General features: G+C 29.5%; 1 protein-coding gene across 3 annotated transcripts in view; it reads right to left on the bottom strand.

Annotated features, from left to right (window-relative positions):
• Window positions 1-27416, bottom strand: part of LOC142319316 (suppressor of lurcher protein 1-like) — a 1297987-nt gene that overhangs the window by 1227668 nt on the left and 42903 nt on the right. For 2 of the 3 annotated variants that reach the window (XM_075356462.1, XM_075356483.1), the window contains exon 1: window positions 8044-8294. The exons of the other annotated variant lie outside the window; for it this stretch is intronic. The gene's annotated coding sequence lies outside the window, so the exon portion shown is untranslated. Of the gene's footprint in view, window positions 1-8043; window positions 8295-27416 lie in introns of those variants that run through there. 3 annotated transcript variants of the gene reach the window in all.

The raw sequence follows: 27416 nt of genomic DNA, 5'->3' as shown, positions 1-27416 counted from the left end.
TTAACTTCAAAAGTATCATACGCACTTCGTCACTACAGGAATTTACTGTATAATGTGCATCATTACTATCAGGAAAAAGAATATTTTAATAATGATTTATATATCTCGCATAAGTCATAACAATCATAATAAAAATCGAGACATAAAATAAAGCAATATAAATAAATATATATCCCTTTTATTAAGAAACAAAATTACAGTAAAATAGATATTGGATATGAAAATAATTAAGGACCGATGAAGTTTTATTAGATTTGTTTACGTTTAATCACGTAAGATCACGTCAGAATCAAGTAAGATTCTGGAACCTTCTAGATTATGTAGATAGTTTGAAAAAAGGTACAATGGTTTTATTAAAATATCTCAAAACTATTGATTTTTGCAACAAAAAAATTTAAAGGACTCTAAAAAACCTTAAAGGATTCCCTAAAATTGCATTTTCAAATTTACAATGCACGATAAAAATATGCAAGATATAAAATTTTTCATTCCGTCTCAGTAAAAGAGATTTTTAATATCGCCTAATATTTGTGAATCATAATGAAAAATGTGCTATCCCGATTAAAAATTGTCTACATCCTTGTAATAATTTAGCCATTGAATTCAATATAAGCTACTAATTGAAATTACAATTCATTTGTGGCTGAAAAGGTTGTTATAATTACAGGAATTATTCAGTTTTGTTTACTCTTGCTCCTGTAACAAGCAATAACATTTTAGTAAAGCTTTAACAGAAATTTTACATCATTTCATGATTACTGTTTACACTGCGATAAATGACCATTTTTATTCTTTTACAGTAACCATTCAGATTACAAAAAAAAAAGAAAATATATATTATTCTAAGTAAGTCCAATTTAAAATTTTATTTTTTGTACCTTCCAGTTAAATTTGTAAATGTAATGTAAATCCTATATGAGATCCGTGTTTTAACTGCTGATCAATATCATCTGATATTTTGAAGATACAATAGAAGAATTGGAATTGCACATGTAATCATAGCATTAGAATTTTCCTACAATAATTTGTTTCTTTCGGTTATTCGTTATTATTTTTTGCTCTCCTGTCTAGATAGCCCTATAGCATATCTATAGCTCTAAAATGGAAAGTGTTGCAATCTGCCGATTTAGGAATATCCAGTTTTCACCGGATCTTGACGTTTGAACACTCTTGCTGGGTCTCGAACTCGATCACCCGGTTAACTCAGTATCTGGTGCGTTAAGCCTAAAGACCAGTCTACTGACCGTACAAGCGAAATTATTTGTATGTAGGTTGTGAAATTACATTAGTTAGTTATCCCCCCCCCACCACCGCTGGTACCGTTACCCCCGCGCGAATTAAATACGGTATATGCGCTAGTTTTATTTAAAATGATTGAATTAAATAACCTAAAATAATGAATATTAATCATTAAGTTGTGTGTGTTTTTGAGTACGCCGTGCATCAGAAACCATCCACAATTGCAGAACTTTTTCGGGACGTGGCTGAAGCGGTGCCCCGGGAAAGTCCTAAAAATGTGTTAGGTTTTTTCTTTACAGATTTTAATTAAGAACAACTTAAAACAGATTATAACTAAACGAAAGGTTTTTTTTTTAATTGGTAGAGAAGAAGAAGAAGATAACTCTTAATTCCTCTCTGTATAAATATATTTTCTCCACTTCCGGTGGGAGGAACACCTCCATTAAACACCAAAAATATATTATGATATTTACACCGAAAATCTGTTTCAGAGGTGCCTAAATCCAGAGATATAGTTTTCACAAACATGTCTATCCGTCTACTAATGTGTCTGTGCAGAGAGATATAGTTTGAAATATATTATTTATTAAACAATTATTTATTAATATTTATTAAATATATCAAAACATTGTGTTTATCTAATATTTAAACACACACACACACACACACACACACACACATATATATATATATATATATATATATATGTGGTTATATATACAGACACACACGCGCGCCCGCGTGTGTGTCTGTATATATATTTGAGATAATATCCCGTATGGTTGTTGGCGCCATGCCACAAGTGATAAGTCACTCCCGAAAACGACACACTAATCTCATAAATAACAATTACATAACAGGCTAATTAGAAAATTTTAGCATAGGTTATTTTCTTGTTGCCATTAAAACAATTAAGCTGGTATATAAATTACTGAACTGTTTCATCAATTGCGAATAGTTTCTATTTAAACGTAGTTCACTTGTGATATGATTTATTTGAAGTTTTAACTATTGTTATTCGAATGTTCCATTTCTTTTATATTTTAGGCACTAACAATGATTTCCGTTAACTATTTCTGTATTATTTAAAAACAGGAATAAAGCATAAAATAATGGGAATAATATATAGAACAGGATTACGGATTCTGTAATCGTGTATTACATAAAAAACAACAAAAAAATCACAAATTTTCCTAATATTTTTGAAACATTTACTCTATTTTTTTATTTATTTTTATGATTTACAAAAGAAGTAGAATTTATAATTATCAGAATTTCTGAACAATTTTTTCACGTAACCCCTGTCTATATTTTGGGTAATACAGTAACTACATTCTTTTGCGTTCTAATTGTTTCTTTTAGTGCACACGGAAGGTTACAAAGAACAGAAAACAGGGAATATAAGGAATATGAAGAAAGATAAAATTCATACATAAAGCCATGTTTTATAATCTGATTTCAATTTATGTCACCAGTTAAACAATGTTGGAAGGCAATTAAGTTGTATTTTGGTAGGAATTTATTATAAATTAAAATATTAATGAACATAATGGTGGATGCATTTAAAATTTAAGTAATTAAATATATATATACCGGGGGTAAGTCAATTATTATCCGCAATTTAGTTATATTTTTGTTTACGTTGGTAGTACTGTCGTGTTGCGTAGTTAACGTCTGCGTGGTTTAATTGTTGTTATGTCTGTGCAGGTTTGATGCTGCTAGGTTAGTTCCATTATCGCTGCCATGCCGTTAACCAGTGCTGATCAGTTTTCTGTTTGCAGCAAAGTAGAGCAACGTTCAGCGATCTGTTTTTTGTGGTCGGAAGGTGTACCAGGGGCCGAAATTCATCAAAGACTTTCGGTAGAGTACGGGAACAGTGTTTTGCCGGAACGGAGTGTCTACGAATGGATTGAAAAATTCAAAAATGGTCGCACAAATGTTACGCACAACGAAGGAGCCGGACAAACGTTAAAAGCTGAAGTGGCACATCGTGTGAAAATTAGTCAGGGTTCTGCGTACGAAATCATCACAACAGAATTGGGTTTCATAAAGTCTGTGCAAGATGGGTTTAACAACTCACACAGTTGCATAAACAAACGAGCTTGGACATCTATCAAAAACATTTGGATCGCTATGGTAATAAACGGGACATCTTTTTACACAGAATCATCACTGGTGACGAAATATGGATCCATCATTACGAGTCGGAGATTAAACGGCAGAGTATGGAATGGAAACATCCAAATTCGCCATACAAAAAAAAAGTTCAAGACCCAACCATCCGCAGGAAAACTGATGCTTACGGTTTTTTGGGACTCACAAGGCCCAGTACTGGAACATTATGAGGAAACGGGCACGACAATAAACAGTGCGCGTTACAGTGAGATGCTTACTGCCAAGCTGAAGCCTGCAATTCGAAGCAAACGCCGAGGACTGCTGTCAAAAGGTGTTCTGTTGTTGAACGACAATGCCCGTCTACATACTGCTGCCCACAGTGCTGAAACGCTCCAGAAACTCAACTTTGAAGTACTGGCTCATCCTCCGTATAATCCTGATCTTGCCCCTTCTGACTACCACTTGTTTGGTCCACTCAAAGAGGCATTAAGGGGCCGTCGATTTACCTCGGACGAAACAGGGAAAGAAGCGGTGCATTCCTGGCAACTAAACTTAAAACCTTCTTTCATGAGGGCATCAGGAAGCTTGTGCAACGAAGGACCAAGTGCGTTTAAATGCAAGGGGACTATGTTGAAAAATTATGTACATATAAGTTTCCTATTTGTATTGCAATAAAATTTATAACTATATTGCGGATAATAATTGACTTACCCTTGTATATATATTCATAAACAACAGAATTCTTTTGATTATTTGAGAAGAACTGGGTTCATAACTATTAGTATTTTTTTTTTTTTATTTTGTATTAAGAAAAAAAAAATCATTCAAAAAATATTCATTATTTGTACAGTGAAAATAGATTGGTCAGTTTTGATAACCAAGTAAGCTATTAATGTTAAGTTAAACCAATAATATAAAAAAAATACATATATTTCTTTTTACAAACATGCTTTTCTATAAAAACTTTAAATCTAAAAAAATAAATATTTAAATATCGTAGTAAAAAGAAAAAGTAAAGGTCTACAGAAAATGTTTATGATACAAAATAATTCAATTGAATTGGAGGAAATATGAGCCAAACAATTGGTAACCCAGTAAACATAAACAGAAGATAATTTTGTTTACAACAAAATAATATGTATAAAGTTGTCTATTTTCGCAAGACCACAATGGAAAGCATGGGCGCGTCTTCAGTTCGATTTTACACCTTCTTTAGTTCATCTGAAGCGATTTACTAGACATTATATATTGAAGCTATCATTTCCATTTTGCATCAAAACCTTTATCATATTTAAAGAATTTATCTGGATACTGAATATAAAAGCGCGCTTCATGCTTTTCATTGTGGTCTAGCAAAAATAAGACAAATTTATACTATTATTTTTTTTGAAAACAAAATTATTTTCTATTTATGGTTACTGGGTAATCCATTGTTTGGATCATTTTTTTCCAAGAATTGAATTGAATTATTTCGTATGCTAAACTTAATTTTTTAGAAGTCCTTTACTTTTGAAAATATTATTTTTTACTTTTTAGTCCGATTTTTAGATTTTCAGAGTTACATATTTCTAAAAAAATTTTTGGAGCAATTTTTTTGTTATGACTAAAATATTATCACGTTTGCCTCTTCATCCTACAGACTGAACTGAATGACAATTATCCTGTATTCCAGTATTATTAAAATTGTCATATATTTAATGCAGACAAGATGCTTATTCCTATCATAAAGTCTGAAATAAGAATAAAAACTAATTTAATTTCCTTGAGTTCATTTATAACGTAAGGAAATATATCCACAAAACACAAGATATAATTTTAGACAAATCGTTCGAAAAAAGTATAAATTTGTTCGAACGAATGGATCGTTCGTGCATACCTACATACTGCGCATATGTACTACACCGTGGAACCAAAACGTTAACCGTGGAACGAAAGTGAGTTAAAGAAAAGTGAGGAAAGGATCAGAAGCGAGTTAAAGAAAGGCGTGTAAAAAATAAAATTAGTTAATGAATTAAATTCCTTTGTTAATCCTGTAAGTTTTGTTTTAATCTCCAGTGATTAAAAAAAATTAATGACCGAACTGTACAGAATGAGGTAAAAGGCGATTATACTTCAGCCGTTAAAGTTTTTTAAAAATATTTACAAATAATATATTAAGATTTTATTTTGTGATTAAAATTTAACAAGCAACGTAATATTTCCTTTTTTTTGCTTAATGGAATTCAACAATGAAGCAATATACACTTTAATTTGTAAAAATCATTTCGGCAACTTATAATTTCGTTTTCCTTCCTTTTATTGTCTCAATTTTAAGTATTTACTCCAGTTGGCTTAGTGATCCAGTCTCATTCACAAGGCTTTAAAATAATATTTAATCTTACAATACTGGTTTTAAGTACAGCGACACTCGAAAGGAAACTCAAATAAATTACAATAAATATCTTATTCTAAATTATTAAAAAAAGATTTCGGTTTTTTTATCCTTATATCTTATGTTTCCTCTCTTAAGTCAACCTTTTTCGATAAAAGTAAAAATTTTCAAAAATAAAGCCCTGTATGTGAAAATTTAGAGGGTATTGACTACCAAAACTAAAAGAAAAAAAATCATTACCATTGTAAAAAAAACCTCTTGCGCAGTTATACGCAAGAAGATCGAATTTTCGTTTCAGAATCCTTCAGTTTCCTGCAATCAATAACAAACTGATTTTCAGAGAGTTTTTAGAGAGTTACATGCGTTCGATTAAAAAGTGAGTTTCTTCTTGAAAAAATATGAACTCAAATCAAATATCAACTTTCTAACCTAAAATTTTACTAAAAACACCATTTGATCCATAAAAAATAGTTACACATCAAAAAAGCACCAATAAAAAAAAATTGAATACAAGTTTCACCACTGTGAGCGAGTTGTTTCCAGTTTATTATATAATGAAGATTAAAGGAAAAAAAAAAAAAAACTGGTGATCTAACTTTAATACGATTACTGAAACACAAAAAAGATAAATAAGCTTCGATGAATAAAAGTTTCTACTCAAAAGAAATATTTGTCAATCGTAAAGTATACAACCGCCATTGAAATTACCTGATAACACGTAACGTAAAAATTAATCTTTAACGTTTATTGTTCACTGCGTAAGCGCGTATAAAAAATACACCACTACTTAGTCAACATAACCTCAAATTACTTTTCTTAAATTAGGCGTAACAGAAGAAGGACTCAACCAATCTTCATCAAATTTTCACATGCAACTCCAGTTACATTACTACAGTATATCTAAATTTCAGTGAAATTAATTTTATAGTTATGGAGAATTTTGAGCCGCAAAATTTTATACATTAGGCCTATATACTCGAATATATATATAATATAATGTATAATATATAATGTAATATAAATATAATGTATAATACATATATGTAAGGAAACCCAATTATAAGTTAATGTTATTTCTTACTCCTCGTACCTCAAATCGTAATTTATTTTTGCTCTCCCCCAACTCAAACCAAGCGATCGAAAGTAACACCGTACTTTTCTTCAAAAGGTCGAAACAAACATTTTACAACAAATATTATTTATAATATTTTATACGTAAAATATTATCAATTATATTTTTATTGAATAAATAATAATAATAATTATGTATAATATTTCCTGTATACCCAAAGTGTATTTCCCGAATCAGGTACGAATGTGATTCAGAGCCGTTTAATAAAACAAGATTTTTTTCGTGTTGAAAGATGCTAATAGAAAACGGATTGTCAAATATCTCAAAAAAATTATGAAATAACCCTCTAATATGAAATTCATCGTTATTTTGATTTGAATGTTAAGATGAAAACCTACAGATCTTAGCTTTGGCTTTAAAGTAAGCAGAATAGTGAAAAGAAAACATTTAAATTAAATAACAGCTATATAACAATATTTTCAAAGGTTCATACATCCTTGTAGTGTTACCAGGACATCTAAGGATGATAAGAGCATTTAAAATAAAATTTTAATCAATATATTTCATTTTCATTATATTTACAAGCAGTATTGCTTATTTTGATTACCGACTTTTGTTTCCAGTTAATTACACAACAAATATTAAAGTTACAGAAGAATATTCTGAAGGTAATCTTAACTTTAATAACATTACTGAAACATAAAAAAAGATAAGCTTTGGTAAATAAATGTCTACTGCTCAAAAGAAATATTTTGACAATCATAAAAGTACATAATAGCCTTTGGAATTATCCGATAACACATTTAACGTAAAAACAAAATCTTTAACCTGTAGATTCTCCGTTAATTTTCTGTTGTGAAGGTTTTTATTGTAAAATTCTAAAAATATTTTTTAAAAGAAAGTAAATCTACTATTAGAAAATGTATGCATGCACCTCTCTTTAGAGAGTTCCGACACACACATGCGCTCGCGCAAACACACACACACACACACACACACACACACACACACACACACACACACACACACACACTCACTCACTCACACATACACATACACGCACACATATCGAGCGAGAGAGAGAAGAGGAATTAGCGTATCGGGTTTATATTGGATTGCACATATACGATTAACTAATTATTTAAAGAATAATGTTTGTTTTTGAACATTTACACAATTATTCAAATCACAAATTAACAGAACAAATTTGTTAGTATTAGTAATTAAAAAAGTGAAGGATAATTACCATAATAATTTATGAAGCTATTTCGTTATAGAATTTTTATCATTTAAACAATTCCATTGTGTTCGCAATTCAGTGTCGTTACCTTAACAACCATTTAACATTATAAATTAACATAACTAATAAACTACGATCTTCCAATATAAAAAAAAACATTCAAATTACCCGCGAAAAAAAAATAAAACACTAGATGCACAAGTTAGATTAATATAATTTAAACGATACGCTAACAGAGAGACGGCGTGATTAGTACTGATGAGAAGGAAGACTCCACGAGTTAACAATAGGCAAAGCTCGACTCATGTAGCCCACCACCTCCCACCACTTCAACAACTAAAGCAGGCAGCAGCTTCTCATTACTACTGTTGGCAGTTTTGTTTACCTGTAATTACTCTTCACTGAAATATTATAGCATTTCTAATGATGTTTACATCCATTTAATTCTTTCATCATTTATCAACCATACTAAATCAAAATATTATAATTTTTTTTTTTAATTTACTAATATTTAAACCAAATTTACTTAGTATAATTTTATATATATATATATATATATATATGAATATTAACTTTAATGTTATTTAAGTTTATGTTCCTCTTGATTGGATAGAATTAAATATAATAAGACATATTTTACTTAAAAATATTGATTTTTACTGAATAATAATGAAATTATACTTTTCGAATATAAATATAAGTATATTTATTAACGAAATCTTATTCGTTCAATCTCATAATTTTTTGCTAATTCAATATTATTTTGTCTTAATTTAATTATATTTGGTTTTCTTAGTAATTAAAAACGTATAAATTTTTTTAGGGATTTAAATGAAAAGAAAGGAATTTACGAATCGGATAAGTTAGCGTGATACTTTCTGATTAAACGGATGCCACCTGCTTTCAGAAAGAAGAATGATGTTTTTAAAAAAAACTCAAACATGCACACAATATAGGGCTTTATTTATCACACGCAAGATTTTCGAAATTTTACAAACTACTTTTGTGTTTGAACAAAGTTCCAAAACTTGACGATTCGCCGAGGAGCTCGTTGAATACTCTGCCATCGGTCGCCGATCGCCACATGTATTCAGCCAGATACGAATCTAAATTGTGACGGTCTGTGCCCCTGTGTTCTTTGTTCCGCCATTTTGCCGATCTATTAAGAAAAGTATTTTCTTCAACATAGATAGCAAATGAACCTCAACTAAACAGTCGCAGCGCGCTGTGTTAGGATGGCCTCCGTTTAATCAAAAAGTACCGTTTGCACGAGTCATCGGCATCATAAAGAAATCTTTGGCCTTAGAACTTAGCAGGTGCACTTCAAATACAGCACGAATCGTTAAGCGAGTTATAAACACGGCTGAAACCCAGAGTTCCATCATTTATATCAAAGTCCGTGTGGTGTATGTTTGGATTCCACGGCTTCCTTGACTTCATGGTTGGTTTTATTCTTTTTTTAGACGGATGTAGTTATATATATAGTTGATTGGATAAACCAAGAGATTAATAAAGATTATACTGGTATTTTTAAGTAAAATGTATCTTGTTATTTTATATGTATTTGTTTATAATAACTGTGTAATGTTTACAAGCATAAATATGCTTTTTGTATATATATATATATATATATTATAAAAATAAATTTAAAAAAAAATTAATAAATGAAAAGCATTCATTAAAAACAGATTTACAGATATTTTACAATGAAACAAATTTTTATACCATATTTTTCAATTTATTTTACCTGCTTCATTTAAAAAAATAAAATTTTAATTCAACCGGCATGATTTTTTTTTCTGTTGACAAAAGGACTGAAAATACAATTGTCATCATCATCGCCATTTGGCTATCTACCATGAGATAGGTCTCTCGCAACATGCCCGTCTACATTCTACAGTAAATTTTTAACTTCCTAATAGCTCTCTAATTTCCTTTCAGTTCTCCCATAATTTTTTTTTTCTAATTCCTCAAACAAAATATATTTTTTATACTGCGATCATTCAGCTTGCATTTCATATACAGTCCATTATTCATCGTAGTAGTGATTAGAACAAAATAAAAAATTTTAAATAATAAATTATTGTAATGTAATAGCGATCCACGAATCAAAGAATCTTCCGGTAGTGAGAAAAGACGTATTCCAAACCGTTCGGCGGATCGCTACGAGCAGATTGTAGCCTGTTTCGGTGGATTATAGATGAAGACTTATACTTCTACACCTAAAAAATTCTTGTATTATTGTAATTCTTTTGTGATTATAAAACTGACCAAGGTTTACCATTTGTTTACAGTTGATTAAAGAAAACAAGCTAAATTAATAAATCAACTAATTAGTAAATTAAAAAAAAAAAACTTTTACATTTGTTGATTGAACAGCTTGGTATTAATAGGGCTCATTTTCATTTATCATGATTTGTCAGTAAACAAATTTATTAGGCTCCAATAAATCTTCCAACATAACGAATCAAAGTCAAATTTAAGTAAAAATTAATTGAATTCCTAGGGTTCCATAAAAGAATACTAGTTGAACCACGTAAAATGTATACTGAGATCATAACGAAAAATGGTACTTGTCTAAATGACGGATTTAAAAAAAAAAACAGGATGTTTTCTAGATAAATTAAATGGTTCTATGTAAAAATTTTCTTCACATGCTTAAAATTTAAATAAATTGAATAGTTTACTATTCATTACTTATTCAAAATTTTCCAGTTTACCCCTGATCCATTAAATTCTGAAACTTATTACTTGGTTAGTAAAATTTCTGTTCAAATAATTTTTTTTTTTTAAGGCGTAGAAAACCGATTTATTTTTGCACTCAATATTTTCTAATAAAATAAAAACTAATATAAAATAAATGATACTTTAACTAGATAGGAAATTAAGTTTTTCATTTTCACACGATAGAAGTCATAAAAGATATTAATTTTTTATAAATTCATCCAACAAGTCGGTTCGAGCTAACTGAACTTGTAAAAATGATGCTTTAGTCATAAAAAAGTAAAAATGAACCTAATAAATATTTATCAGATATTGACGTTTATTGACAACCCGTCATAGTCTATATATTTATATAATGCCATTTTGTGTTAATTTAAAACCCTTTCAATTAAAATTTAATGAACTTCTCATGTTACATGTAAATTTTATGAATGATCACACTGCTCTAAAGACTTATTTTTTTTTTTGCTTAATTTTTTATATACCATTCTAATTTTAAAATAATTATTACGAAGTTGAATTATTATTATTATTATTATTATCTAAAGTTCTCTGTTTAGCTAAACTTTATCGAGCCATTTTTTCAAAATAAACAATACATTGGTTCAGAGTTCCAAGTTTTGTCTTTATTGTAGTACCTAGAAGTCTTCATTCTTCATTAGTCATCATTCTTAAATTTCTAGAAAAAGTATGATTGTTTGTTTCTTTTTTCAATAGTGTTTTGATAAATATTTTAATAATGGAAGTGTTACTTACTAGAACAAAATGAAAATCCTAAACAAGATTTAATTTATACTTGATAATAAAGATTTTTGCTCGTATAAAAATGTTTTACTTTCCATTTATTAATAAATATCAGTGATACATTTAGCTATACAACTTTTGTTGTCTTTTATCCAATAAATTTGAAGATTGATTAAATTTGAAATTTAAAAAAAAATCATATTAAGAAATAGGAACATATTAAATACTGTTTAGAGATTTTTTTTTTTGTGAAGATATCTTTACATTTTCATTACCAAGCTATTTTCTTGAAATCCTGAGGAAAACTTAAATAAATGTACATTTATTTTATTATTTTCTTACTCTCAATAATGTATTCCATGTAAAACGAAAAAAAAAACAAAATTATAAACTTTGTATCACCAATCTGATTTCCCTGAAACCCGGCATTCCTACAATATAGATGTTGTTGGTTATTTTTTATGTAATAACTACTGAAGTTGTAATAATTATTAATAAAATCAAAAAACATATAATAACGCAAGCGTATGCTACCGAATAAAGTAGTAGATTATATTTATTATTTTTTTTTTTTTTTGTCTTCAGTCATTTGACTGGTTTGATGCAGCTCTCCAAGATTCCCTATCTAGTGCTAGTCGTTTCATTTCAGTGTACACTCTACATCCTACATCCCTAACAATTTGTTTTACATATTCCAAACGTGGCCTGCCTACACAATTTTTCCCTTCTACCTGTCCTTCCAAAATTAAAGCGACTATTCCAGGATGCCTTAGTATGTGGCCTATAAGTCTGTCTCTTCTTTTAACTATATTTTTCCAAATGCTTCTTTCTTCATCTATTTGCCGCAATACCTCTTCGTTTGTCACTTTATCCACCCATCTGATTTTTAACAGTCTCCTATAGCACCACATTTCAAAAGATTCTAATCTTTTCTTCTCAGATACTCCGATTGTCCAAGTTTCACTACCATATAAAGCGACACTCCAAACATACACTTTCAAAAATCTTTTCCTGACATTTAAATTAATTTTTGATGTAAACAAATTATATTTCTTACTGAAGGCTCGTTTAGTTTGTGCTATTCGGCATTTTATATCGCTCCTGCTTCGTCTACCTTTAGTAATTCTACTTCCCAAATAACAAAATTCTTCTACCTCCATAATCTTTTCTCCTCCTATTTTCACATTCAGTGGTCCATCTTTGTTATTTCTACTACATTTCATTACTTTTGTTTTGTTCTTGTTTATTTTCATGCGATAGTTCTTGCGTAGGACTTCATCTATGCCGTTCATTGTTTCTTCTAAATCCTTTTTACTCTCGGCTAGAATTACTATATCATCAGCAAATCGTAGCATCTTTATCTTTTCACCTTGTACTGTTACTCCGAATCTAAATTGTTCTTTAACATCATTAACTGCTAGTTCCATGTAAAGATTAAAAAGTAACGGAGATAGGGAAAATCCTTGTCGGACTCCCTTTCTTATTACGGCTTCTTTCTTATGTTCTTCGATTGTTACTGTTGCTGTTTGGTTCCTGTACATGTATAGCATTTTATTCTAGTCTACGTTATCGAATGCCTTTTCCAGGTCTATAAACGCCAAGTATGTTGGTTTGTTTTTCTTTAATCTTCCTTCTACTATTAATCTGAGGCCTAAAATTGCTTCCCTTGTCCCTATACTTTATATATATTATAGATTATTTTATAGATTATATTTAAAGAAGTTGAAAGAACTAAATAAAAATTCGCGTTAATATGCACAATAAAGTATTCACTTTTGTTCTTCGAACTTTTATTTTTAGAAATCAGCTCGTACTAGAATCAAATAGCAACCAATTCCCAACACTTTATTTGATTTTAAAAGTGAACAAATTTAAAATTAAAGAATTGAATATGTATTACTATGACATGAACAAGTTTTTTTTCCAAATAGATACTATTTTTGTTAGAAATTTATCTATTTAAATTAATTTTAATTTTTTATTTGTAAAAAAAAATATTATTGTTTAGTCGAAAAGGCGTTTGGAAGACATTCATAGCCTTGTATCTTGAGAAAATAATTAATTAAAAAAGTGATATATAGAATTCATACGAGCATAAGGAAAATCTGAAATTCAGAATTTGTATTTTTAAATTATTTTTTATACCAAGAATATCAAAGTTATTTCAGGCAATATATAATAATGTATAATGCAGTGTTTCTCAACCTGTGAGGCGTGATAACACAAAATTGGGGCTGCGAGCATATTGAAAAGAAAATATTATTAAAAAAATTATTAATTTACTGAATGCAAAGCAAAATACATTCTGACATAATAAATAATAAAATACACATTTACACTGATATAATATACTTATAAATAGGATTGAATCAGTGCTGCAGTATGTATTTAATAATTAACTAATCAGTACTAAATAACAAACAAGTTAAATAATTGTTAGTGAGTTCCTTGGGCCTCCCTTGCAGAGCAGATTTTTTTGAAGGAAGGTTTAATATTACAAACAGATATTCTGTGTTCTTTTTTTATATTTAGCTGAGATCTATATTTTGTCTTCAAAGCAACCACCGCTGAAAATCCGGTTTCGCAAAGGTAGAATGTTGAAAATAGTAATAGTATACGAAATACTCTTGTTTTCAGTGTAGACAACTGATCATCCAACCCTCTCCAAAATTCAAAGAGTGATTTATTATTACATTGTTTTTTAATTTCGCCACTTGCCGAAGTCTATGAAGATTTCTTCTTCGGCAGTCGAGAGTATTTCGAATTGGGTCCCTAACCCGCTCTTAACTTGATAAAAAGTTGTCATCAGCAAGAAAACACTTTTTAAAATTCTTTTCCAGCATGGCTAAATGATTTTCAACGGTTAAAAAAACAACTTTCACATGTTTTTCTTCAGAATTGTAAATTTTAACACATTAATCCACATCTGCAAATATTTATAGGTTTTATTGCTTTAAATTTCTGCTCCAAAATTCCAATTTTCTACAAAAAAATTAACTTTATCATTCGTATCCAACATATGTGTATTTTCTGCTTGGAATTGATGATTAAAGATTTTTAATTTTTCAAATATGTTGGTCAAGTAGTTCAATTTCATCACAATTAAACCATCTCAAAACTTCTCGACTTTCAGTCGGTTTTCCTCTTCACGAAAAATGGCGGTATCATCTCTTAATTCATAAACACGTCCCAAAAATTTCCCACGTGGTAACCATCTTGGCTTACAATAAAATAATAACACTGAATGTACAGCACCCATGTCTTTACAAAGTGCAGAAAAGATTAATGATTTTGGGGGGGGTTCTCCTTTTTATATAATTTACTACGGTTACAATCGTCGTTAGCACAATATTCAGACCAGGACTCATTTCTTTGGAAGCCAGAGTTTCTCTGTGGATCATGCAAAGTGACCAGAAACACTGCGGAGATTTTTGTTTCACAAGTGCTTGTATATTTTGAAATCTTCCAGACATTGAACGAGCACCATCGGTGCATACTCCGACGCATTTTTTCCACTCTATGTTTGCCTCGTTTAGAAAATCATTTATGTTAGCAAATAATGTGACTACCGTTCCTTTGAGTTCTATTGGTTTCCAGAAAAGTAGTTCTACTGCTGACATACTATCACAAAATCGAATATAGGCAATGAAATCAGCATCTTTATTGGTATCTGTTGCCTCATTAAGCTAAATTGAAAACAATTTGTCACGCAACTTTCCGAGAAGCTGATGCTGTACAACTTCAGCTGTATCACTAATTCGACGGGCAACAGCATCATTTGATAGAGGTGCGGACTGCATTTGTTTGGCAAAATTATCTCCAAACATAGTTTCTACAATCTCAATTGCAGCCGAAAGAATATGCTCTTCATCAATGGTGTGATTTTTTTTCATCTGGGTATTTTATATGAAACTTTGTAGGCTCCCAAATAAAGCTTTTTCATTCGCAAATTTTTTTTTAAACATCCTGTTTGCTTTTCATATGATTTTAATTTTAATTCGAAGAATTCTCGGGGTTTTTTAACGTACTTACTATGAAGCATTTTCAAATGAAGTTTAAGTTTAATTAAACTGAAACTACTAGGTTTCATGCTCTCTGCTGCAAAACATTTTCAGCAAATGACACACAGGGACGTCATTAACTTCAGTACTGGTAAACCAAAAATTTAAGAATATTCTTCAGAATATTTTATTGATTTGATTTTTGGAACCACGCTCGTCTGTGCACATGATAATTCTTCACTATCGTCTAATGCTCGCCTAAGCTCACTTAAAAATTTATTCATGATTTAGAATAAATTTACTGCTGCGAATATTTAATACCGTGAATTGCAATTAAGACGCAAATTACAACATACACATTCACGGTAGAGTCGATAGCGAAAAAAGGATCGACTGAATGGAATTGAAAGAGGTGCAGCATTTATACACATTTGCGCAGACAGTTACGCAGACATTCCAGAATGTTCGAGATCAGTCGGAATCTCTCGCAAAGCCGCGAGAATTTGCGATGTGGTGAACGTAAGACAGAGAGCAACAGAGAGGCATCGATTCTGGTTTGGTCAATGCAGCAGATCGGTGTTGCCAAATATCAAAAAATTTACTTATTCTTGGTAATTTGTAAGATTTGTAATTAAGGTCGTAGTGTAACTTTAGCATCAAAACATATTATTATTGTATAATCGTACATTGTTATTGTACGAGAGGGGCGGCACGATGAAAATTATGATTGAAAATTGGGTCAAAAATACTGAAACGTTGAGAAACGCTGTAAAACGATTTTAGATTAAACAGTCGTGATGATTAAAAAATAACTATCATCTTTAAATTGTTTAATAAGTAAAAAACAATGTTATTTTTCTTTTAAAATCTTCCTACTCAAGATGTGTGATAAATATGGAACAATCGGAATAACTTTTTCTACACAATTAAATAACAAATCATCAAAATTTGTCCAGTATTGAAAAAAAATGGCTTCAATTTTTTTTTACAGAATATAAATTTCAGTTACGTTGAAAAATAATTTCAAATAATTTTATTTAATTTTATATAATTTTTCTTTTGTTTTGCTTTGAAATTTTTAAGATACATTAGAAATTTAAAATTATTTAGAAATAAAAAGTAATTTTAAAAATAAATTAGATAGTAATGATATAAAATTTAGTATGTAACAGAAAATAAATGGATGACATAATAAGATCAAAATGCATTATTTTTTACATTTAATATGAAAAGGATTATGATAACATAAAAGATGAGAAAATACAAGTTTAAAGGTGATTCAAGAATATTACTCAACATATATCTTACTGAAATAATTTACATAAGTGAAATAAACTTCTGATATTTGGGTGAAAGAAAACCAAAATATTTTCCAATAAAATTCTGTTGAAATATTTTATTCGTAAATTTAACAACAAAAGTTTTCATTTAAATTATTTAAAACGTAGAACTGTAATGAAATAAATCAACTTATTGTCTTAAACTTCTAGTTTGAAAATATGAAAACAACATATCAATAAATCAGAATTAAAAGTTTCTTTTTATTAAAGGATTTTGTATTTTAAGTGAAGAAAACTAAATATTATCATGTAATTTATAAGATAAATTTGTTTATATAGATTATATGAATCCTTTTAATAGCTAATAACAAAAATGAGTTTTACATGAAGTGTTATTTTTATATATATATATGTACAGATGATTCCTAATTGCATGGAATCTCACGAAAAATGATTCTGCAGACACAAATAAAAAAATAAATTCATATAAACCTAGATAAGAAAACGTTTCTTCAGGGAGTTTCGGCTCGCGAAACATTTAGCCGTACATTCTGCTATCTCTGTGAAACTAAACAGTACTAAAATTCTTTGGGTACAGATCGAGGACTGAATTGGTTCTTTATGGTTGCTGATCGAAGAAATTGAATAAAAGTGGTTCCGTACTACTGTCTCACTTAGATTTTAAGAAAAACTGGGTAAAACACGAAAAGGTTTTGTAGAAAATACATTTTTTTAGGTTTGGAGTAATATAACTTTGTTAATTTACTGATAAACAAATAACAATTTCTAGTTAAAAAAAATTACAAAAATATATTTGATTACATGTAAAAAATTATTTTTTAAAAAAGTTTTTATTTAACTAATATTAATATTAACGGTAATAAAAAAAGGAAACAAATTAGATAAACCCTCTAAATAGTAAAAAAAAAATTAAATCAAATTGAGAATTTTAAACAAAAAGATATAATATATTAACAAATGTAAAAATGCACTGAAAAGTAAAAAAAACAAATTATATAAATATCCAATAAATAAATGTAATAATTATTAAATTTTAAAATTACAAGTAATGAAAATATTTCGTTAAATAAAAGCGTGGCTCGGTTTTTATAATTTATTTAAAACAACACAACATTTATTTTTACAATTAATCTTCATTTTTATTTTCAGTAACGATGTGAGGAGGCGGAAAGGTCTGCTGGAACCTCTCCAGTTGAGACTGACTAAGTACAAGTAACAATCTGGGAAAATGCACCAACTCGCTTTCTTTGTACGTGTTCTCACATAGTTGAAGTTCATCTTCAAATTCTACTTGTAATATAAGCCAAATTGAACGCACTCTTTCCGCTAAAAGTTTCATTTTAATTAATTATGAATTTTTATTTAATGAATTTATAATTACGATTAAATTATAATTAATAGTTTTTCAGATTACCGTCAAAATGTAATAACTTTGTGCAAGATTTCTAAATTTAATTTTTATTTTTAATCTTATTAACTCTTAAAGGTCATGTCAGTGCAAATTTGAACCATCAATGAATTAAAACTTGAGTTATTTATTACAGATAAACAAAGTATATAGATATACAAAACAACCTTATTAAACAAAAAATATATTATAAAAATTCAGCAAATGTCTATAAATTCCTTTTCCAAAAAATTTGTTATAAAAACTACGTTGCTACCGTACCGTTCGCCAGATACCTGATTGTGAAACATGAAAACGATGTGATAAACTTCTGATGCTTAAGGTGGCAGTTAATTGTACCGCATTCATCATTGCTTCTTCAGCGTTAGCATATCTCAAAAGCTTTTCACGACCACCATCGAATTGTTGTGGTTAAGCATACCTGTTTTGTGAACTCGTCTCTCCAAAGTCTTAAATGTTTTACGATCCGTTACTCTTAGATCTGAATAATTTTCTCGGTATTCAGCATCTCGCAGCAGCCGAACAACAATAACCCAAACACCGCTAAAATGAATATTCAGATACTAGACACTAAACTTAATTGTTTATCAGCTGTTAATGCCAATCCCACCGCACTGGTCTAGTGGTTAACTCGTTATTGCAAATCAGCTGATTTCGAAGTCGACAGTTCAATGGTTTGCATCCTAGTAAAGGAAGTTACTTTTATACAGATTTGAATACTGGATCGGGGTTGCCGGTGTTCTATGGTGGTTGGGTTTCAATTAACCACACACCTCTGAAAATATCGACCTGAGACCGTACAATACTACAATTTAATTTATATTCATACATATCATCCTCATTCATCCTTTAAGTAATACCTTACGGTGGTTTCGGAAGCTAAACAGAAAAAGAGAGAGAGAGCTGTTATTGCCAACCTATGAAAAAATAAAAAAATTTTAATACGTTACAGAAGGATGTGTTCCAAATTTATTTTTATAACTTTTAGCATTTTTATGTAAATTATTCTTTTTAAAATCGTATCACTTTTACAATCCGTTTTCTGTGTTTTGTTTTTAATTTAACAGAAGTTGAACTTCTCAAATTTTTTTTTAATTTTAATAGATGTTATTTACATTAATTTTCACAGATTTAAATTCTCTACAAAGTTAACTAGAAAGTTTAATTTCAATATTGGTAAATTAACTAAGGTGTTTTATTCCAAACCTAAAAAAATATATTTTTATACAAAACGTTTTCTTATTTTACCCAGTTCTTCTTAAAACCAATGTGTGGTAGAGGTCTGGAACCACGTTTATTCAATTTCTTAGGTCAAACCCCATAAGAAAACAGCAAATCGATCCCTTGATTTATATCCCAAGAATTTTAGTAATGTTTATTTTCATGGAGAGAGCAGAAAGTAGGACTAAATGTTTCTCGTGCCGAAACTCGCGCGCGCGCGCGCGCGCACACGCACACACACACACACACACACACACACACACACACACACACATATATATATATATATATATATATAGAGAGAGAGAGAGAGAGCGAGAATAGAAGGGTAAAGGAGGGAAGGAGGAGAGAGAGAAATATAAATTAACTAATGTTGCAGAGTATAATATTTAAAAAAGTGGAAAAAGCAGCTAAATAAAGATATATTATTGTAGAGAGAATTTTTATTATTCTGTCTTTTTATGGAATAAATATAATACAGCCCATTAAATTTAGAAAGGGTTGGAGACATTTTTACTATCCTAAGACGAGTTGGATTGTAAATTAGAACATTACATAAATAATTTGTTCATCTTTACCAAATTTTTTATATTTGTTTTTATGATATAATGCTTTTTGCTATACTCTAACCTTTCTTAATAATATAACTTCACTAAAAGAAGATGTTTGTAATTCTGCTGCTTCACTATTTGATCTAGTAGTTATTGTTTCTATTATACTGTCATAGGTAGCTCAGCATCTGAGGACAAAATTACTTTAATGAAGAGAAAAGAAGTAAATATACAACCAGAATGGTGATCAAATTGAAATTTCATATATAATTCTAAATATTACTTACAATTCGGTGAGGTTACCATGTTAATGTGCAACAATTTATTCGGCTCGGTGAAAATAAGGAAATGTAAATATAATTTCCAATTCCGTACAATTTTCTTAACAAACCTCTCACGGTATTTTTATTAAACTTGAAAACGATTTATTGTTATTATTATTGTAAATGACTTATAATCTAAGTTTAGGTAAACTACAACGGTTACATCTGTCCCTCTTATAAATGATATGGTAGTATAGGAAGATTTTATTTCCTTTATTACGTAATTTTTTTATTTAATGTACCAGGGTTATTCAAAAACATGTCACAATTTTAAAAGCATATAAAAATGTATTGATATAACTTGGAGATACAGTTGAGGTCTCATTTCATAACAAAACACATCATGTTTGTAACCCAGCATTCACGTTGGTTTGATATGGCTTTCATTTGTAATGCGACATACATCCCAGCTGAAGTCAATTTCATTCTAGATTGTAGCCAGCAAGTCAGGCGTTACCTCTGCAGCTGTTTCGACGTCTTAGTTCAACAAGATCAGCAGACAAAGGTGGTACATAAACTTTATCTTTAGTGAAGCTCCACAAGAAAAATTCTAGCGTGGTCAAATCTGGGGAGCGAGGTGACGATGCAATTGGACTTTCACGACCAATCCACCGACCTGTCAATCGCGTAACGGACTTCTAGGCGGTAGTGAGGTGATCCTTCTTGTTGATAGTAATGGTCTCAATATTGATCATCATGGTCTAACTGAGAAATTGAAAAAATTTGAAGCATGTCCAGATTTGCGATACCATTTGCGGTTGCCTCCTGAAAGAAGAACGAGCCTTACAGTCTTTGTTTGCTTAGAACACAAAAAACATTGATTTTAGAGCTATTACAAAAGTGCTAAAGATTTTCATGAGGGGTTTTCCTACACCATATTTGGCAGTTACAGGCGTTCGTCTTGACACTATTGTATCATCACTAAATATTGCATTTTCTAAAATGTACCGTTATCTTCAATTTTATCCATCATTTCCACACAAAACTGCAGCCGAGCAACTTTTTCGTCATCTGTAATGTGATGAACCGCGGTTAGTTTGTACGGCTTCAAGTGCAATGGTTTCTGTAATCGAACCAAACCGTCGTTTGTGGAATGCCAGTCTCACGTGATACACACGATTTGATTTCTTCGGACTACGTGTGAAGCTTTCTCTGAGATGTTCCAAAGCAGCTTCAGGGTCATATGGGTCCCGGTGATTTTGTATTTTTAACAGATAAGCTTGCCTCAACAAGGTTTGATGCCAAGAGTAAATTGTATGCTTACCTGGAGACTCCCCACCATACTCTTTACAAAAATTACGTTGAACTGCAGTTGCTGACTGCAAATCATGAAACCAAAACACACAGCGAGCACGTTCCGCACCAGTAAATGTGCCCATTTTTAACAATACTAGTGACAGTGCTTGTGGCGAAATTCGGGACTAAATGAGTCAAAACTTGATTTTTTTTTCTATGAAATGAGACCTCTACCGAATCGGTAAATTATCTAAATAAATTTTTATATTGTTCTATATTTGTTAAGTTTTTTTAATCAACTGTATTTTAATTTATCATCGTTGCACTCACTTTAAGATTTTTTTTATAGGACAAACAGACGAATTCAAACATTTTTAAATAAATAATTTTTATAATAAAAATTACAGCAACAAATGAAACTTCACTATAATTGAATTATTTTTTGTTGTAAAATATTATATAGTCATTCCCATTCAGTTAAACAAACTGAAATTAACAAAGATATCTAATCATAGGTGGTTCCATTTACTTTATAGAGACCCATGTAATTAAATCTGTATCACCATTTTAACAAACATCTCTTTTTTTTTAAGTAAACTTAATCAGATGCAGAATGGTGACTTTCAAAGTTTTATTTAATGTTTTATTAAATTAAATCTATTATTAAGGTATTTGAAATCTAATAAAATTCCAATTATTATGAAAAAAAATTATTAATTTTTCGTTTTAATTGCAATAAAAATTAACGAGCATGAATGAAATATTTCATGTAGGATAATAGCGTTAATTAATATGGATTTGCATTTATGTATTTAATCTAATAAACCTGAAACTAATTTTTCTCTGTTCAAGTAACTTAAATAGATAATTGGATCATGTTTGTTCATACAGGTGTGTTATTTTGGCACTTTTCTTTCATTATTTTTTATTTTTTTAATTGAAAACTTTAATTTACACAGATTAAGTAACATAAATTTAAACCACTTGTTTAATTTAAACATTATTGTTTAATTATACTGGTTCCATGTTAGACACTTGCCTACCAAGTGATCAAAATATTTAACTTTCATTTAATTAGGGATATAACAATTATTAAAAAATCTCGAACTAGTAAATTCTTTAAATGAAAAAGTGAATATTTTTTAATTTATTTGTTACTGTTCTTAATCTTGCATTTTATAAAATCGAATTTTTAACTTTGTTGAAATATTTTGTGAAGAGTAGGAAACGTCTTGAGGCGTTGAGATGATTTTTTGGTATTTGAATTGTAACTATAGACGGCAGTTGAATGTGTAGTAAGAAAGGATTTCTCCTTATAAGATTTTTGCTTCTATGATTTTTTTTAGTACCTGACTTTGGCAGACCAAAAATTAGTAAGTATTCAAAATGGATTTGAGATTAGGTTAACTTAGAAATCCAGGAGTATTAAATTCCAATTTAAACTTTTTATAGACAATAGCGCCTAATATTTAGACGTTGTCTAGGGGCTGAGGAAGATATGTAATACATATTTCTGTCTTTCTAAATCATCGGCTATGATATCTACTAACTGGTATAGCTGTTTTATAGCTAAACTTTGATGATAAAATTCAAATTTATAATTAGGAATGTATGTTATTTCATCCATTACACTGTATGAGATGATAGAAGATTTGGATTGTTTTATTTTTTTTTACTTGACTTGGGCAACAATTTTAAATACTTTTTTAAATTTATTTACAAATAAATAGGTTTTATTAATACAGCAGTATCATTTTAATCTTGAAGCTTTGAAAAACATAATTAAGTAGATATCCAGATCTTTTTAACCACTTTCAGGTTTCAAAATTAAATTTTGTATTGAATAAGGATAAAAATCCTCTTTAGACACATAAAAATACGATGGAAATTTAATAAAATGAATTTTAAAAAAATATTATTTTTCTATATTTTACTGGAAAATATATAATTTTATGTGGTTCTAAATGTTAAATATTTTCCAAGAATAATTTGTTGAAGAAACCAAATTTATTTTGGTTTTTTAAGATTTAAGACCAAATTTACTTTGATCACAATTTTATTGTGGCTAAAAATACAATTAATTTTTTAAATAAAGTCATACTCTCATTAAGTTAAATAAAATGTCTTAAATAAATAAGAAACTAAAAAATAATTCTGTTTATTATTTATTTATGTGTACTTTTAATTTCCCGTCTAGTCCTATAGCAGAGCTCTCTAGCTTTAGAAAGGAAAGTATTGCAATTGGGCCAATTTGGGCGTATGCGGTTTTCACCGGATCTTTACGTTTTGACTCCTTAGAAACCCAAAAACCGGATTGAAATTTTCCTGGTGTTCGTATGTACGTTTGTATGTTCGGTGTCGCCCTTTAATCACCTTATATCTCCAGAAGTACTGAACTGCTTTTGGACAATTTTGGTCAGACTACTTCCATATAAAGGGAATTGATGCCATTAAATTTTCCACTTAAAAGGTCAAGGGGCTGAGGCTGTAAACCAAGGTCACCCTCAGTATCTCGAGATTGAGGTCTTATTTTTCTTAGGTACATTTGTTAACAATTAAAAAATAATATTTGCAAAAAATATTTTTTTTAAATCGCCACCCATCCCAAAATATGCTTTAAATAAATGAGGCTTTAAATGCCTCAGTGGGTATACTGCGTCAATAATACCCCGGTCTCCCAACAAGGAGCACTACAGCTGCTGTAGTCGCCTGTTATGTTTTGACGTCACGTTTAGAATTAAATAAATGAATAATATTTAAAGTGTAAAGAAGTATTTGAAGTGGCTGCTAGTACTGCCACATTCGCGCGATTGAAATACGGTATGAGCGCGCGATCTTGTTAGAATCATTGAATTAAATTAACAAAAAATTTTATTGTAACATAAAATGATAAATATTTTAAACAAAGTTGTGTGTAAACCGTGCATCAGAAAAAAGCCGTGTGACGGGTTTTGACGGATGTGACGGGAGAGAAAAAAGCCGTGTATCTTATAACTTTATTGTCAGCGGTTTTTTAATTAAATTTATTTAAAAAAAAAGTCCCAAGGTTTTAGATTTTGACCTAAAATCGAACTTAGAAAGACATTAAAATTAAATTAGAATCATTTTTAATTGTTATAAATTTACATAACCATTAATCAGGTATATCTGTACTGTATAATTCAGTACATAACTAATTATTTAATTATTTCTCCTAACTCAATGATATTATTTTCTGTAAAATATAAAACATAGATAAAGTCGAAGTTAATACGATTAAATAGTTTTACTATTTTTACTTTAATAAAAAAAGCACAAAATCAGTAATTGAAGCAACGTACACGTTGCTTCAATTACAACATTTACAATATTTATGTAAGCTTAATTGCTACATTTATGACTTACGTAACCTTTTTCCCCAGTAATTACGTCGTAAATGGTTTCCGTATACACTAAATAGAATTTTAATATGTTGGATACATCAACTACTTTATTTTCACATTCCTTAGATATCTTCATGTTCAATGGACTAAGAAATTTTTCTTCTTTTATCATCTGTTTTATTCCACTTTTATTCAAAGGTAAGGAAATGGATGTGGCAAGATTTTAACGGCTAGATGCATAAATTGATACCAAGTGAGTAAACTGAATAAGTGATAGGTAAAGTGAGTGAATTCGAAATATAAATTTGCAGAATTACATTGAAGTTGGAATTGAATGCTTGATCCGAATTAGATCCTCCAAATGACAGACGAAGACGCTACCATTCGACTATTAAGCGGTGGGTTAGACGTATATAGATATTTTTATCCATAAAAAATATACATACACACACACACACACACACACACACACACACACACATATATATATATACTTAAAATCCTAAAAGTAAAATATGTAATATAAATAAATTCATGTGTACAGAATGATTCATAAAGAATGAAGAACTTTCGAAACGTGTTCTGCTAGTAAGAGTAAAGAAGAAAAATCATATAAAATAAGTTCAAAAATCCTTTGTTAGCGTTAGTTGGTGAAAGATTTCGTCCTGATTTCTAATCTTCACTAAACCTAAGCCAAACTGTAATTATTAGGACGCAAATGAAGGGATAAACTTAATGGTTTTATACGAAATTTGATCTAAAATGATGAAAAAAAAATAAGTCCCGCAACTGTATATTAGTATTTTCAGGCAATCTGATGTAAAAAACAAAATATTGGGGTCCATAAACATTATTTTATGTTTGGCGTGAAATTAAATGATTAAATGGGTAATAAAAACAAAAATATTTTAAACAAAAATTGTAGAGAATTGTGTTCTGGGTATGAATAAAATCAATAGAAACTAAATAAATTTCGAAGTTAATTAAAAATAAGTCATATCAATTTTTGGTATTTTCTTACTGGGTATGAAACGAAAAAATTTCAATATTTCAAAGCAAACGAACTAAATACTATAAAAAATTAACAAAACCCATAAAACCAACTTACAAACAATTTACACTGCTGAAAATGTTCTCCGCTGCAGTACTGAGCCCGACGAACAATGTTTTTAGTGGCTTTTCCAATTTCAACAGGGTTGTTTTGTATTAGTTGTACTCTATGACAATTTTAATAAGTAACTCTTTTCTTATATTCTTTTTTGTTTATATAATAATAATTTCAAGAGGTCCAGCTGTTAGTAGTTCACAGGTGTTATTAAAATTATTTAAGTTATAAATTTTCAGTAACTCTTAATTCTTCAGTATTTCTTAATTTTTTGTCATAGTTGTTTTCGGTGAGTTGAAAGGTTAGGTGGAGTTGTTTCTTCTGGTTTCCATTGCCTTTTTCTCGAGGGCATTCCAGCTGATCCATTCTTGGAGATATCTAAATTCTTTGACTGCTTCTATCTTTTGTTCCCCAATTTCAAAGTGTCTTGGTGGGTTTTTGTCATTTGTCATTATTTTGATATTTTCGAAAGAGATTTTGAGGCCTATTTTCATTATTTGAATTTCAAGTTCTAGATTATGTTCGTTTACCTTCACCCCATGTTTCAGCTAGTAGGACCATGTCGTTTGAGGACTAAACAATTCATTTTAACAACTTGTTTTTTGTTTCAAGTCGGATTCCAGTATGGATGTTGATCCATAGTGGATCAAGTGAATCCTAGTCGGATTCCACTAGGGCACAGTTGAAGAGTGTGGGGAAAGTCCATCTTCTTGTCTTTCGCCGGTTTTAATACCGAAAGGGTCAGATATTTATTTATTATTACGTGTTTTTTTTTTTGGGTGGGGGGAGAAAATATTGATTATTAACTATTACTTCCAGAAATTTGTAAAGTAGATTTTTGGAAAACACACTAAAGAATTAACAGCATAAGGTCGACTTGTACATTAAGTTCATAAAGAATTATTAATTAATTATGAAATTGATTACAGTTTTTAAGTAAAATAATTACTTAAAGTATCCTAGTATTCTAATAAATCTAATGCAGCTTTTATTATTTTACGAATAGTTTTTACCGTGAAGGTTTTATATAAACTTTATAAACAATAAAAATAAAAGCATTTATAAAATAACGAAATATGAAAACGGTTAAATAAAAACATTAATGGAAAACTATTATAAGAAACAAAACAATGTAATACAAGCTCCATGATTGTAATTTAAGTGATGAAGTTTCTTGTAATGTAAAATCAATAATAGGGCCGTATTAGGCTTGGTAAATCTATTGTACGTAACAGAAACCACAATCGTACGTCCCATCCATTTCTAAATGTTTATAATTTAGGATGTCGAGTACAGTTTTTGTTCAGGTTAAATAGATTAACTCGGAGTAATAATGTAATCAATGAATAATTTCCAAAACAAGAAACTTTTGACTTTGTGTTAATGGAAATACATTTTCATGT

The sequence above is a fragment of the Lycorma delicatula genome, chromosome 1 (assembly GCF_047948215.1).
Source record: "Lycorma delicatula isolate Av1 chromosome 1, ASM4794821v1, whole genome shotgun sequence".
NCBI classification, from domain to species: Eukaryota; Metazoa; Arthropoda; class Insecta; order Hemiptera; family Fulgoridae; genus Lycorma; species Lycorma delicatula.
The sequence above is the reverse complement of the archived record's forward strand: the minus strand, read 5'-3'. Positions and strand labels throughout refer to the sequence as shown.